The sequence below is a fragment of the Giraffa tippelskirchi genome, chromosome 14 (genome assembly GCF_054371585.1).
Source record: "Giraffa tippelskirchi isolate mGirTip1 chromosome 14, T2T-mGirTip1v1.2.pri, whole genome shotgun sequence".
Lineage (NCBI taxonomy): Eukaryota > Metazoa > Chordata > Mammalia > Artiodactyla > Giraffidae > Giraffa > Giraffa tippelskirchi.
The window spans coordinates 37848421-37864892 of NC_137288.1; the positions used below are offsets into that span (position 1 = coordinate 37848421).

Below are 16472 nucleotides of genomic sequence, written 5' to 3' on the forward strand. Positions count from 1 at the left end.
CCAAACAGAAAATCCTCAGTGGAGGGGTAATCAGTTTAGCCCTGTTAATATACTGTGTACTTGACGTGGCTACTTAGAATTATGCTCTAGTCCATCAGTTCCCAACCTTTTTGATACCAGGGACTGGATTTCATGGAGAACAATTCTTCCACAGACCAGGGTTAGTCAGGGGTGGTTTCTGTTTCACCTACCGCTCCCCTGCTATACAGCCGGATTTCTGCTCTAGCCTGTACCTTTGTAATGATCGTCAAATACAAAGGTTTTTCTCTTTAAGTGGTCCATGGCCTGTGGGTTAGAGACTCCTGTATCTTTGTAATGATTGCTAAATACAAAGGTTTTCTTCTTTAAGCACAAAACCCTGCCACTGATTGCTAAATACAAAGGTTTTCTTCTTTAAGCACAAAACCCTGCCACTTATCTTTCCCAAGAATAAGAGTCTTTTCCCCTCCCTAACTGGAACATCCGAGACAGGAGTAAAGAGCTCCTGGTTCCAGGCACAGAAGAGATGTGGCCACTTCTGTCCTTTAAAATTGCTGCAGACAAGTCCAAGCTGGGGACCTGCCCAGCTCACTGAGGGGTGACATTTTCATTTTTTAAAATTGTGCCAAGTGCCCTCAAATCAGAATGACCTGACAGTTCCACTTAAGTGGGTTATCCTTAATTGGCTCCTATGTTCTAAACACATCCCCTTATTTCGTAACATTGTGGCCCTCATTCCATAATTTTAATTTTCTGGCTGTTGGCTGATAATGTCTAAAATATTTACCCAGATACACTCTATAAGTGACAGTCTTCAAGAGCTGTCTTTTTTTAAACCTCTTTGGAAGATGCCATTTTGGAGAGCAATGATGAGAAAGCTTGACACTGCTTGAAATTCTAGAAATAGAATGTTTGACTCTCAGACTATTCTGGTTGATGTGATGAATCACAAATCAGTATCAAAACTACAGGATAACAGCTTGTCTATAGCTACCTGTGCAATAGTATCAAACCTGAGGACCCCAGAACCCAGTGATTAAGTAACATCCTCTTCCTGTCTTTAGTAATAGGAAAAAAAAAAATGCATTCCCTATTGGTTGGATGTTAACATTACAGTGATTCCTAAGATTCATGACAGGAAAATCCTAAAAGGAGCTCTAGGTTATAAACCACTTGTTTAAAGCAAGTTTTACTGCAGTATGGATGGAGAATTTGGTAACCTTTGGGATGGCCCCCTTGACATATGAGAAGCAGGATGTGGGGATTGAGTCATAAGATGGATTGGTAGCATACATCCACTGTTACAAGATTTAAGTTCATTGTAAATAAAGTTCCTGTAATGGAGCACACTGTGTTACTGATGCTTGAGGAAAATAAGACAAAGGATGAATTTAATCCAGATTCCACACTGGACTGAGTTCAGTAGGTGCTTGAAAAGACTGACCGGCCACATAGAGGTGATTTGGAGCATCTGAATCTCATCAGGCTGAGCACCAGATGAGAAGGTGGAAGGAGACACCAAGGACCCTGAGTTTTCATTTCCCCTCTCAGTGGAATTTCCCCAGAAGCAGAGAGAAGTGATCTGACACACGATGTGATAGATAGAGGCACAAAGCATCACATCTAAGAGCACACGTGGCTTTTCATCCTCCCCCTGCCCCTTAGTAGTTTCATACCTTGGGCGAAATATTTCACTTCCTGAGTCAGTTCCTGCAAGACTTAATAATGACATCTTCATTGCATTATTGTATTGTGCAAAGTACTTGGCAGTATTCCCTGGCACGTGGTAAGCATTCAGTAAATAGTAGCAATACCTCGATAGGAGATGGATTCTTTTTTTAGGATCACGTAGAAAATATGTTTTTGGAGGTTATTCCCTCTGTCCTTCCTTACCTAAGGTATTAAGGCTCCCCAGAGAGTCATAGAAACTGATGGGGCAAGGACATCTACCTCCACAGCCAGGCCAGCAGAGAGTCCCAGCACCCAGACGGGGGACAGTCATCCCTGCTTTCCCAAAGTGCCTGTGAGTTTCATTTTCCTAGTTTTTTTAAGATATCCCAGGAACCTAACTGGGTTTAAAAGTAACAAAACCTTTTCATCCAAGTTTTAAAATGTCTACTTGATAAGCTATATGTTACAGTTATCTATCTGTGGAGCCAAAATTGTAATCGTCATAAACCAAGAACTACAGAAATGCTCGTCAACCTATGGACCCCAATAATATGTAATCCTTTCATGGGGGATCTGGGGACTTCGTAAAACTGGAGAGTATCTATAAAAACGCCACACATGGTTCCAAGGCTGCAAATGCACATCAAGAAACTCAAATTCCTAGGAAAACCTCTCTAGAAATATTAAAGCTGAGAAGTTGCCTTGGCTGCTTCCATTAGGCATGGGTAGGGCTAGGTCATGGTGCTACCAGATGTCACACCAGGATGTGGCCACAGAATGAGGGCCCTCACACAACTACCTAAGTTAAGGGAAAAATCATAATATATTGCTTAAAAGCTGAGAGAAGTGATTTTCAAGCATTGAGCTGTAAGAATCAATTCTACTCTACAGCCAACAAACACTGAGAAAAGAGGCCACAGGCATGCATACTAAAAACAGCCTTTGCACCAAAACTATTAACCCTACACAGGTTACACGAGGATGTTCCCACATAAAAATAGCCCTCCAGGCCCATAGTAGATAATTATTTCTCCTAAATTCATAGAGTAAGAGAAATATAAGTAAAAATGAAGAAACAGAGGAAACACTCCCAATTAAAAGATCAGTAGAATCCCCCTGAAAGAACCAACAATGAAACAAACTCTTCAATCTAATAGACACCAAGTTAAAAGGAGATAGTGAAAATACTGAAGAAATTAAGAAGGGCTATCAATTGGAATTCAGATTACGGTAAAAAGGAATTAGAAGCTATAAAGAGGAGCCAAGAAAAGTTTGAAAACTCATTTTTTGAGATGAAACCTGAGCTAAAGGCGATGAATAGCAGATTGCATAATGAAGAATGAATAAATATTCTGGAAGAGAGAATAATGGAAATCACCCACTGAGAAGAAGCCAAATTAAAAATGAAAACAAAGTAAGAAACCTATGGGAAAATATAAAGCGCGCCAATCTACATATAATAGGGATCCCAAAAGGAGAAAAAAGAGAAAGGGGATTGAAATTTTATTCAGAGAAATTATGGCTGAAAACTTCTCAAACCTAAAGAAGGAACAGATATCCAGGTATAGGAGGTGTAAAGGGTCCCAAATAAGATGAACCCAAACAGACCTACACCAAGATACAATAGAAATGGCAAAAGTTAAAAAGAGGATTCTAAATAGGAAGTAACAGAAAAACAAAAAGTTAATTACAAGGGAACCTCCATTAGTTTATCAGCTGATTTCTCTACAGAAACATTTGCAGGCCAGAGGAAATAGCAACATGGGAGAAATCTGCAACCTAGGATACTCTTCCCTGTAAAATTATCATTTAGAATAGAAAATAAAGAATTTCTCAGAGGAACAAAAACTAAAAGAATATAGCAATACTAAATCTATCCTAAAAGATATAATGAATGGTCTTCTCTAAGTAGAAAAGAAGCAAGAATATATAAGAAAGAGAAAATCACAATTGAAAAAGTAAATCACTTAAATAAATCAATAGACAGATTTTTTTAAAGATCAGAAAGTTTTTGTGAAAGCAATGACAGCCACAATGAATAGCAAAAGGATAAACATGAAGATGTTAAAGAGGGCATCAAAATCATAAAACGTGGGGGGAGGAGAGAAATAAAATGTAAATATTTTTAGAATGTGTTTGAGTATATGACTACCAGTCTGAAGCAAGTAGATAGGGTTAAACTACTTGAAAAACAAGATAACAACAAATGAAAACATTCAGTAGATTTACAAAAACCAAAAAGAGAACACAAGCATAATGTAAAAGGAGATCATAAACTACAAAAAGAAAAAAAATACAAAAGTCAACTGGAAAATAAGGTTTTAAGTGGCAATAAATACATATCAATAATTACTTTAAATGTCACTGGATTAAATGCTCCAATTAGAAGACAAGGGAGGGCTTCTTTGGTGGTCCAGTGGTTGGGAATCCACCTTTCAATGCAAGGGACATTGGTTTGATGCCTGGTCTAGGAGGATCCCACATGCCACAGAGCAACTAAGCCCATGAGTCACAACTACTGAGCCCATGCACTGCAACTACTGAAACCCACACGCCTAGAGCCTGTGCTCTGCAACAAGAGAAACCACTGCAATGAGTAGCCCATACACCACAACTAGAGAAAGCCTGTGTGCAGCAACCAAGACCCATCACAGCCCCCAAAAAAGATGACTATGGATGGCAACAAGGGAGTGATAGACTGGAGTAAAAAATATGAAACAAGAGCCTACAAGATGTTCCTTACAAGAGACCCACTTTAAGGCCAAGGACACACATATGTTGAAAATGAGGGGGTGGAATAAGATATCTTATGCAAATGGAGATGAAAATGGGGATCACATTATCAGACAAAATAGATTTCATATCAGACAAAATAGATTTTAAAACAAAGGCCATCAAGAAAGTTAAAGAAGGACACTATATAATGATAAAGTAATCAATACAAGAAGAGTATATTACACTTATCAAAATATTTGCACCCAGTGTAGGAGCATCCAAATACATAGACAAATACCAAAAGACATAAAGGGAGAAATTGATGGGAATACAATAACAGGAGACTTTAACACCCACTCAAACAATAGATCTTCTAGACACAAAATCAGTAAGGCAGCATAGATCCTAAAGGATACAACAGTTAGACTTAATTGATATTTTCAGACGTTATTTCCAAAAAGACAATACACATTCTTTTTTAGTATAGTATACAGGGAACATTTTCTAGGATTGACCACATACTAGGCCACAAAACAAGCCTCAATAAACTTAAAGAGTATAGAAATGATTTCTGATCGTAGTATCTAAGCCTTTTCTCAGACTATAACATCATGGAACTAGAAACCAACTACAGAAAAATAAGAAAATTGATTACATGGAGCATGTAATCAACATGCTACTAAAAACCAGTTAGTCAACAGCAAAATCAAACAGGAAATCAAAAAATACTTTGAGATAAATGACAGCAAAAGCACAACCAAACAAAATCTATGGGATACAGCAAGAGCAGTTCTTAGAATGAAATTCATAGTGGTATGTGCCTTTCTCAAAACATAAGAAAAATTTCAAACAACCTAACCTACCACCTAAAAGAATTAGAAAAGAGCAAACAAAACCTAAAGTTAGCAGAAGGAAGGAAGGAAATAATAAAGATCAGAGAGGAAATAAATAAAAGATTTTTTTACAAATAGGAAAAAAATCAACAAAACAAAGAGCTGCTTCACTGAAGAATAAACGAACTTGACAAACCTCTGGACAGGCTTGCTAAGAAGAAAAGAGCAAGGACTCAAATATACAAAATAAGAAATGAAAAAGGAGAAATAACCAATACCAAAGAAATTCTAAGAAACCGTAAGAGAATACTGTGAACAATTATATGCCAATAAATTCAACAATCTAGAAGAAATGGACAAGCTTCTAGAAATAAGCAGCCCACCAACACTGAATCAAAAAGAAATAGATAATTGGAACAGACCAGTCACTAGAAGTGAAATGACATCTGCAATTTAAAAACTCCCTATAAACAAAAGTCCAGGACCAGATGATTTTACGTGTGACTTCTACCAAACATACAGAGAAGAACTTATCCTGATCCTTCTCAAACTCTCCCAGAAGATTGAAGTGAAAAGCACACTCCTAAAGACATTCTATGAAGCCACCATCACCCTGATACCAAAGCCAGACAAACACAATACCAGAAAAGAAAATTACATGCCATTATCTTTGATGAATATATGTGCAAAAATTCTCAACAAAAATTAGCAAACCCCAAATCCAACAACACAAGAAAAGATCATACATCACAAATCCTTGCAGCACAGCTCAGGAAAACCCCCTGCACTGCAGTGAAGACCTAGCACAGCCTAACAAAACAAAAAAGATCATAACACCACAACCAAGTTGGATTCACCTCGGGATCACAAGGATGGTTTGATGTATGCAAATTAATCAATGTTGTATACCACATAACAAAAGACAAAAAACACATGACGACTCAATAGATGCACAAAAAGCATTTAATAAAATTCAGCATCCATTCATGATAAAAACTCTTACCAAAGTGAATATAGAGGGAAGATACTTTTCAATATGATAAAAGTTATTTTTCACAATCCCACACCAATATAATACTCAACTGTGAAAAGTTGAAGGCCTTCCCACTAAATTCTGGAATAAGACAAGGATGCAAATTGTATTCAAGATAGTATTGGAAGTCCTAGCTACAGCAATCAAACAGGAAAAAGAAATAAAAGATACCCAAGTTGGAAAAGAAAAGGTAAAATTGTCATTATATGCAGATGACATGATACTATATATAGAAAACCCTAAAGACTCCACACAAAAACTACTAGACTGATACACGAATTCAGCAAGGTAGCAGGATACAAGATGAATATTAAGAAATCTGTTGCATTACTTTACACTTAACAATGAAATATCAGAAAGGGAATGTGAAAAAAAAAAATCCCTTTTAATTGCATCAAAAAAATAAAATACTTAGCAGTAAACCTCACCAAGGAAGTGAAAGACCTATATGCTGAGAACTATAAAACATTAATAAAGGACACTGAAGATGATTCAAAGAAACAGAAGGATACTCCCATGCTCTTGGATTGGAAGAATTAATAGTTAAAATGGCCATACTACCCAAAGCAATTTACCCATGTAATGAGTATCCCTATGAAATACTCATGACATTTTCCACAGAACTAGAACAAATAATCCTATTGGAATCACAGAAGGCCCAGAATTGCCAGAGCAAACCTGAGGAAAAAGAACATACAGGGGATCTTCCCAACCCAGGGATCAAACCCATGTTTCTTGCATTGGCAGGCGAATTCTTTACCACTGAGCAACCTGGGAAGCCCAGTACAAAGCTACAGTAATTAAAATAGTATGGTACTGGCATAAAAACTGACATATGTATCAATGGAACAGAATAGAGAGCCCAGAGATTAAATCCACAAAACCTACAGTCAATCTTCAACAGAAGAGGCAAAAACATACAATGGAAAAAAGACAATCTCTTCAACAAAGGGTGCTGAGAAACTTAACAGCCACATGTAAATCAATGAAGTTAGAACACATCCTCACACCTTACACAAAAATAAACTCAAGATAACTTCAAGACTTAAACATGGCACCATAAAACTAAAAGAAGAGAACATAGGCAAAACATTCTCTGACATAAATCATACCAATGTTTTCTTAGGTCAGTCTCACAAGACAATAGAAATAAAAGCAAAAATAAACAAGTGGAACCTAATCAAACTTGCAAGCTTTTGTACAATAAGACAAACCATAAGATGAAAAGATAACCTACAGACTTGGAGAAAATACTGCAAATGATGCAACTGAGAGGGGCTTAATTTTCTAAATATACAAACAGCTCATACAACTCATCAACAGAAAGCAAATAACCCAATTTAAAAATGGGCTGAAAAACTAACCAGACATTTCTCCCAAGAAGACATAGATGGCCAACAGGCTTATGAAAATATGCTCAATATCATTAATTATTAGAGAAATGCAAATCAAAACTACAGTGTGTCACTTCATACCAGTCAGAATGACCATCATTTAAAAATCGACCAGTCACAAATGCTGGAGAGGGTGTGGTAAAAGGGGACCCTCCTACACTGTAGGTGGGAATGTAAATTGGTGCAGCCCCTATGGAGAACAGTATGGAAGTTCCTTCAAAAATTGAAAATAGTTGTTGTATCATCTAGCAATCCCACTCCTGGGCATATATCCAGACAAGCTAAAATTGAAAAAGATGCATTCTCCCCCGTGTTCATAGCAGCAATATCTGCAATGACCAACAGAAACAACCTAAATGTCAATCATCAGATGAATGGATAAAGAGGATGTGGTACATATATATAATGGAGTTCTACTCAGTCATAAAAAAAGAAAGAAAGAAGACCATTTGTAGCAACATAGATGGACCTAGATATGATCATACTAAGTAAGTCAGAAAGAGAAAAACAAATACCACATACACCATTATATGTGGAGTCTAAACTATGACACAAATGAACTTATCTACAAAATAGAAGCAGACTCACAGCTAACAGACTTGTGGTTGCCAAGGGGGAGGGAGGGAAAGGGAGGGATGGATTAGAAGTTTGGGATTAGCAGCTGCAAACTATTATATATGGAATAAACAACAAGGTCTACTGTATGGCACAGGGAACTATATTCAATATCCTGTGATAAACCATAAGGGAAAAGAGTATGCACACATATGTATAACTGAATCACTTTTCAGCACAGCAGAAATTAACACGACATTGGAAATCAACTATACTTCAGAAAATAAATTTTAAAAAAATAATTGATTCTACTCTGAATTTTTATTTTGTCTTTGGGCTTTCTCCTTCTGTTGAATATTAATATTAGAGAAGGCAAGTGAGGAGGGATAAAGTAGGACCTTGGAAATAACATACACACACTACTATATATAAAAGATACAGTATATCTATAATCCAGTAAAAAAAAGTTAGGTGATATAAATTAAGCTAAAAAAAATTTAGGAAGGCACTAAAGGGAAGTGTTTCTTAAGTAAACCTGACATATTCATTGCCAAATTTAGATATTAAACAGGTTCATATGGAAATGACTATTTACTTTTCAAAATAATTGCTCTACAAAAGGATTCACTCAGGATTCCACTAATTAACAAGGTCTCCTAAGGCATTTGACATTTAATTCATTTTAATTACAACCTTTGAGGAGTACTTGGTAAGCAAGGCATACCTGCGTTTCCCATTTGTTAATTGAAATAACGACTGAATTATTACTGTGTTCTAGCAATTTTGAAACTAATTGCCTTCGGTTTTATGTAGGTTATTTGTTTTTAAATGAAACCTTCTTGGCCAAGAAATTGTTTTCTCTTGTGTCTACTGAAAGTCTCAATGATTAGAATGTTAATAAAGTCACTGTAATATTCTCTGGGCTAGCCCTTGTTTCAAATCTGCACTCTTGGGCTTACCATTTGCACAAAATCACATTAATAGGAAGGTTATATCCTATTTCAGTGTATCTATCATGCATTATACTCCTTGCTCAGAAAAGGGCTTTATTCTCTGCCCCAGTGGCATCATCTTTCTTCAGAGTCCAGGGAAGCACCCTGGAATTTAAACAAGTATTCTTTTCAGAGCTGCGGGCCCTTCTTGTTTCCCAGCAGCGGCCTCCTGTGCCCTCGGCCTTGACTCCTTTGCCCCAGGCCTGGAGGTTGGAGGCCATGGCAGACCCAGGCCTGCCTTTGGTCCTTATCGTCCACATACACAATGGCGAAAAAGAAACGCACGCATCTGAGAATCGGGATTTCGACTGTAAATCACATCTACCCTTGCGTAATCCATCAAAGAGACGTTCATTGATGGCCACATTGTCATTCTAAAACTTGAATTTCTGTTTGGCTGAGAATACCCCTGATGGGTATGTGACAGGGTTGTGAACTCTTTGTATAAAAGCCTCTTTATAAATCAGATTTCTTAAGGCTGTAATGATTGTGTTATCTGGGAGAGGGAATGTGGGAAGAAATGTAAAATACAGGGCAGAGGGCACGCAGTCAAGGCAAAGTTACAAAGTTCAGGGAAGCGTGGTTACAAAACTCCTTTCTTTGGAATACTGACATGATCCCCAAGTCAGCTTTTTAAGAGAAGAAAACTCACAGTGAAGGTGAGTCCAGTTTTAGATCAAGCTCACCTATAGTGTCTGTTTTCTGAATTATTGTCAGCCTAACAACAGTGATCCTAGGTCTGCCTAAGGATGGCTGCAGCCCGTTAGTGACCAAGCAGTGTGGTCTTTGAGCACCAAGGTTTTCATCCACAGGCATGGGATGCCGGAGTTTAGACTGTAGACAAGGACTCACGGGGTCTTATTGACAATTGCCTTCAGATCCACTGCTTATTTAAAAGTTAAGTAATTACTGCTATGGACTTCCCAGGTGGCTCAGTTGTAAAGAATCCACCTGCCAATGCAGGAGACACGGGATCAAGCCCTGGGTTGGGAAAATCCCCTGGAGAAGGAAGTGGCAACCCACTGCAGTATTCTTGCCTGGAGAATTCCATGGACAGAGGAGCCTGGCGGGCTACAGTCCATGGGTCGCAAAAGAATTGGACATGACTTAGCGACTAAACAACAGTCGCTGCTATGAAATTTTTTTCCCTCAGAAAAAGTTCAGCAAGGAACATGTCGTTGTAAGTATTCCATTTTCCTAAGCTGTCTCGTTGGTCCCGTTGGTGAATGAATGGGGTGTGAAAGTGTCATTTCTTTCATAAAACAAGTAGAGAGTTCTGAGAAGCTAAGACTTTCCAAGAAGCATCATCAGACTAAAAAGCCCCCATTCCTATGCTGAGTAGCTTCATAGGCACGCTGTGTCTTTTGTTTGTTGTGTTGTTTTAATCCCTAGGAAGTGTCAGAGAAAGAGAATGTCACAGAAGAAAGTAGTTCATGTGTATAAGATACTCCAGTTGTATGTAATGTTTGAATTTTTGTCTGCTAAACATTTACATTCACCCCTGTTTCCAGCCATGCTATAACGAGCTTTGTATCTGTAACACATTCTCATGCATTGTCTTTAACATGTGACTGTTTAGGGAGAAGACCTTGTTTTCCATTTTTCATAAATTATCGGTCCTTCAGATGGGGCTCAGTTCCCCCCATCAGCTAAACAGACTTTCAGCTATGAGGAGTGAGGAGGAGAAATGATCCTTTAAATGCCTATTCCAGGAGTCAGGGAACCAAGTTACACTTTCTGGAGAGTATTCTGAAAATAAATAGTCCCCACTCTGTGATGCATGAGATTCTGACCACAGGTTGGAATTGGGTTTTGATATTGTCAGCCACCTTCACATAGCTACACAAAGCTTTCCGAAGTCACTTATTCTACTGGGTGTGTCCATCTTTGCTCTGCACGTGTGCTAAGTTGCTTCGCTCGTGTCCAACTCTTTGCGACCCTGTGTACCACAGCCCGCCAGGCTCCTCTGTCCATGGGATTCTCCAGGCAAGAAGATTGGAGTGCATTGCTGTACCCTCTTCCAGGGGATCTACCTGACCCAGCGATCAAACCTGCATCTCTTACCTGCGTTGGCAGGCAGGTTCTTTACCACTAGCGCCACCTGGGAAGCTCTTAGATAATAAGCTGCCATTATTTTTCTGGTTTTACGTGGCCACTCCTGGCCCGGGGAAAGCAGAGCACTGTGGGGAAGTGTGTTCTGTCTGTCCCTGGAGTCAGTGTTCACTTGACCTCCAGGTCACGTGCGTGCATGTACCTACTCAGGCACTCAGAAACTCAAGTTTCTTCCAAGAAAAAAGCCACGCCTCCTTCAGTCCAGTGTCCCTAACAGCTCCTCCCCCTTCCTTCTTGTAAGGGATGGTCTGTCCTCACTAACTCCTCCCTCGCCTCCTGTTCCGGCTTTGACTCCCCTGGAACCTGCTTCTGGTTTCTCACTCAACTGAAGCTTCCTTTGCTAAGATCCTCAGGGACCTGCTCATTGTCGCACATCTTCCCGAGCTGCCCTCCCTGCCATCCGCATCTGTGATGCCATCAGGGCCCCTGTGTTTCTCTGCCTGGGTCTCCTCTGCCTTTTAGGGCTTCAGCCCCCTTCACGTCTTCAGATTCTATCAATAGAACACTGAGCTCAAACTCTTTTCAACCCTGAACTCCTCGGTTCCTCCCAACGCCCGTTCTTCTTTCTACATGTCTGTCTGAATCAGCACCAGGATTTGTCTCGCCTTCTAAGCCCCCAGATCAAGACATCATTCTGGGGGTGTTTTCATGCCACTCTTGTACACTCATAGCTCCTTCCGCCTCCAGACTTCCTCAGCATAATTTCCTATGAGTTTGTCCTTCCTCTGCCTCTTGAATCATCCATGATCCTCCCACTGACCTGCGTTCTACCTTCTGCTGTTACAGAACCTATTTCTATCTGTGTCATGTGCTGACCTCCATCACCCCCCTCCCAGCTAATTCCAGGGGCTCCTCATCTTGTCGGCCCTGCTCCACACCAGTTCAGTGAGCCTGTGTTGGGCACTCAGCCTGGAACTGAACAAGTCAATCATAAATGGAATTCATGTTGTTTGTAGGAAAAGGGGAAGTGATGCATGTTCTTTCAGACTTTTAGGGGCAGTGGGAGTAGATGGTCCCTGTGGTCTGGCCATTAGTCCCAGGACGGGCACCTTCCACAGCTTCCTTCAAACTCCACTAGGAAACTCTGTGCGTTAGAGGCAATCACTTGACCATGCGTTGCTGAACATACGCCTCATAGACTAGAGAGAAGCGAGGGTTCTAGAAAGGGCGGAGCTCACTGTTCGTCCTCTCAATAAATCAGCTCTCTGTTTAGCCCTGGGCTGGCAGTCTGCACCTTGTACACTGGAGAGAAGTGTCTTACTCTGGGGCAGCGGTATCTTATCTGTGATAAGATGGCATCATTGAACATTGCTGTAGGAAAGGGACAAGACTTGTAAAGGGGCAAGGATGAGAAGATTGTGCTGTGAGGGGAAAAAAAAACTGCTGGAAAGAAAGGCTTTAGACCAGAGAACTGCTGGTAAAGCCAGGCTCTGGGTACAGGTGGGAGTTTGCTCGCCCTGAATTCGTGCTGTGGATTGACCCCGTCATAACCAGGTGCCAGGAGCTTGGCTGTAAACACTCAAGCTGCTCATCACCATAGATCACCCACCAGTAGGCAAAAGTCACCCATAATCTGTGATAGGTAATAATACCTGCCTCAGACACAATGCCATCTCCTTACTTAATACCAGTGTTAGTGGGTTTATTCTTGGTCATCCAAATACCTCTCCGCCACCATACTTCCCTAATGAAGCCACAACATTTCCCAGTTCAGAAATAACTGTCATTTTCACTGATACAACATCCAGGTTAGTGATGGCAGAGTTGATGGTGGTCACTGAGACCAGGTCTGCTACACACCTTTTTTCCCCTAAATTGATACCAATATGAAGACACACACACACAAATTAACATGTAGCCCAGATGACTTATCAATAACAGTTTCCACATAAAAATATAAAAAGCATTCTTATGGTATATGTTTAAAAATAAAAGTGCCTTGTGTTTGTTGGGTGACATCCAATAACCTCTGCCTGGCATTCTAGGTGACATATGTGGGCCAGGGGTGACAAGTCCCCAAACTCTGCCATCCACAGAACAGTAAGAACAGTGACGACAGACCCCAGCATGTCCACTTTCAGGCTCCTTGAATACACATGGAGAGTAACCATAAACGGCATCTGTGCAGAGTTCAGAAGCAGTGATGAGTGCTGATGGCTGTGTGTGACGGTCCCAAACCGCACCTGTAATGGTTAGGGCTGGGCCTTAGGCGGTGACGGGGGCGGGGTGGCAGTTGGAACTAAAGCAGAGACAGGCAGCAAAGTACGAGGAATAAGTTTAGGTGGCACTGAACCTGCCCCACTGGAGGGACCTGTGTGTTCCCATAGAGGAGAGCAGAGGAAGTACTAGAAAGATGGCATCAAATGGGAAGAAATCACTAGAAAGACTGATGCAGGCCTCAGTGGGAGGCAGGAGAAGCTGGACTTTGTCCAATAGTCAGAGGGGCCACTGGAGATGGGAAGTAACATGATGAAAGCCACATGCTGAGACTTTTAGAAGGAATGTGCTGAAAATGTAGCACTTCAACATGAAACAGAATATGAGGGAAAATTGGAAATAGGGTGATTGGCCGTCCGGTCTTGTAAATTACCTTTTATTGTCAGATGAAATACATTTCAAGCCACAGCTACTTTTCTCTTGGATACAAATGTCCCATGATGAATTAAATCCAAAGGAAAGCAGAATGATTTCTGTTGAAAGGATGTAAGAGTTAGGAAGTAAGATGGCACCTAAACCCTGTGATGTGTAACCTTGGAACCCCAAAGCATATATAATTTTTCCTATAAAATACACAGCTGTACAACTTCCTTCGAGCACCCACATCTGCAGCCACAAGTTGAAAGTAACCCGTGGAGACGCATTTGTCTGCAGAGCTGTGAGCAGGGCTCACCCACCACGGGCTGCCCTCCCACACCTTCTGGGTGAAGCACTAATTTGTGCCTCCACCGCATACAGCTCAGTTCTCATCCAGGACGGGGTCCCCTTGAAGTCAGGTTTTGTTTTATTTTTAACTACCTTTGTCTCCGAAATGGGTTTCAGATGAGCCTAGTTCTTGAAGTCACATGATTACACCCAAACTGCCTTCTCAACCCACTCCGGTATTCTTGCCTGGAGAATCCCATGGACAGAGGAGCCTGCCAAGCTGCAGTACACAGGGTCACAAAGAGTCAGATATGACTGAAGTGACTTAACAACACTGCCTTTTCATCACAAGGGAAGAGCTCTTTTTTCTTGCCTCATGTTAGTATCTCCTCACTGATCAGATCCCAAGAGTAAGAAGCTCTCTCATTCACACACACATACACACATCTTTGCTCTTGAATTCAAGAGTCATGTGGCCATCTCAGGAGCTTTCCATATTTCAGTTTGGAGTTTAGCTGGAAAGGCTCTCGGTCAGCCAAGCTCACCTCACCAGGCCCTGTCACCTACAAATACCTCTTTTTATTAATAGTACTCTCTCCACCCCCAACCTGTGGGGAAGCTCTTAGGACTGACTGCCCAGTTAGGGAAGGAGGAGGCAGAAGCAGCTGTCAGGAACCTTATGAAAAGAGAAGAGAGGGCTTCCCAGAGGTAAAATTCAACTACACGTGGCTGCTTTTCTGTGTTCCTAGACTTAGATCAGCCAATGATCCTATGGCAGAAACCAACACAATATTGTAAAGTCATATCCTTCCATTAAAAATAAACACATTTTTAAAATGCGATTGTAGTTGACATCTTAGCATATCATCATTGACATCTAAGTCAGCGACTAATTCCAAAATTTAGAAATTTCTAAATCAGATTCAGCCTTAACCCTCATACTTCTCTCTAATCCCATATTGAAAAGTGACTTTTTTAAAATCAAAAAATTGACAGACTCCTTATCCTCTCATGTTTTCCGTGATTCTTGTCACTCTAGCATAAACAGAACCAAGCACATCTATAGAAGTTACACCCATCCACCCTAGACTGTAAAGACATTCCTTAAGAAAGAAAAGAAACACAGTTGGCTACTTTACAGTTTGCTAGCAAGATGGACAGAGAAGGCAATGGCACCCCACTCCAGTACTCTTGCCTGGAAAATCCCATGGACGGAGGAACCTGGTAGGCTACAGCCCATGAGGTCGCTAAGGGTCGGACACGACTGAGCGACTTCACATTCACTTTTCCCTTTCATGCACTGGAGAAGGCAATGGCAACCCACTCCAGTATTCTTGCCTGGAGAATCCCAGGGACGGCGGAGCCTGGTGGGCTGCCGTCTATGGGGTCGCACAGAGTCGGACACGACTGTAGCGACTTAGCAGCAGCAGCAGCAGCAGCAGCAGCAAGATGGAAACACTGTTTTACTTATTTTGTAATCAGCCCATGCTTCCAAAAGTCAGGGAGTGGAGCACCCCAACCAGAGCTTTTCAGTGTCCTGGTTGGTACTCAGCTTCTGCAGAAGACCCCAAAGTGGGCAAGAGCCCCCCTGGGCCAGCTTACAAGCCTCTCTTTTCCTTATGCAAACCTCATTTCCTCTACCACTACCTTCTTAAGAAAAGCTCAAAAGGGGAAAGCCTGCAGCTGTTGAAGAAAAGCCGCTGCTCTGAATATTTTGTTTCAGCCTAAAGAGCTGCTGAGATGAAAATTTGTATCTGGTGGGTCCTCTGGGTGGGAGCAGGCCCAGGGAGAAATGCCAATGGATGAGACTTTTAATGGCTTCCATTTCGCTTAGAGTTGAGATTTGCCGGGTCACCCAGGGTCACATAACTGTTCTTAATGGCTGTTTTCTACTGCAAGTGAATCAGGCCTTGGAAGCCAGTTCGAGGCTGGGTGCAGCGTAGGTGGTAGACAATGTGATGTAACAGGAGCCCATCTCATTTGGTATTAAGCAAACTCCAAACCAAAAGCTAATGGGAGCTGTTATTTCATTGTCTTCATTACCCCAGGGCCCCTGAGATGGAGGAATCAAGGCAAAGGTGGGGAAAAAAAGGGGGGGGGGAAACACAGCCTAAAAGCAGGCAAAGCCTTTTTCTTTCTTTTTTTTTTGAGTCAGAATTGGCTCCGTTTTTACCTATGGAGTTAACGGGTAGAGTAGCTGAACCAGGTATAAACTGCCCCCTGCTGTCTGACACAGAGAAGTACATGAAGTATCTGCTTCATTATGAAGAACCATGTTCTGAATGCCAGCTGTGAATCGCAAACAAGCCGGGGTGAAGGCGGGCTG

General features: G+C 41.1%; 1 protein-coding gene across 2 annotated transcripts in view; it reads left to right on the forward strand.

Moving 5' to 3' along the window:
• The window catches only part of GAREM1 (GRB2 associated regulator of MAPK1 subtype 1), a 227964-nt gene that overhangs the window by 204104 nt on the left and 7388 nt on the right, over positions 1 to 16472 (forward strand). The window lies entirely within an intron of this gene.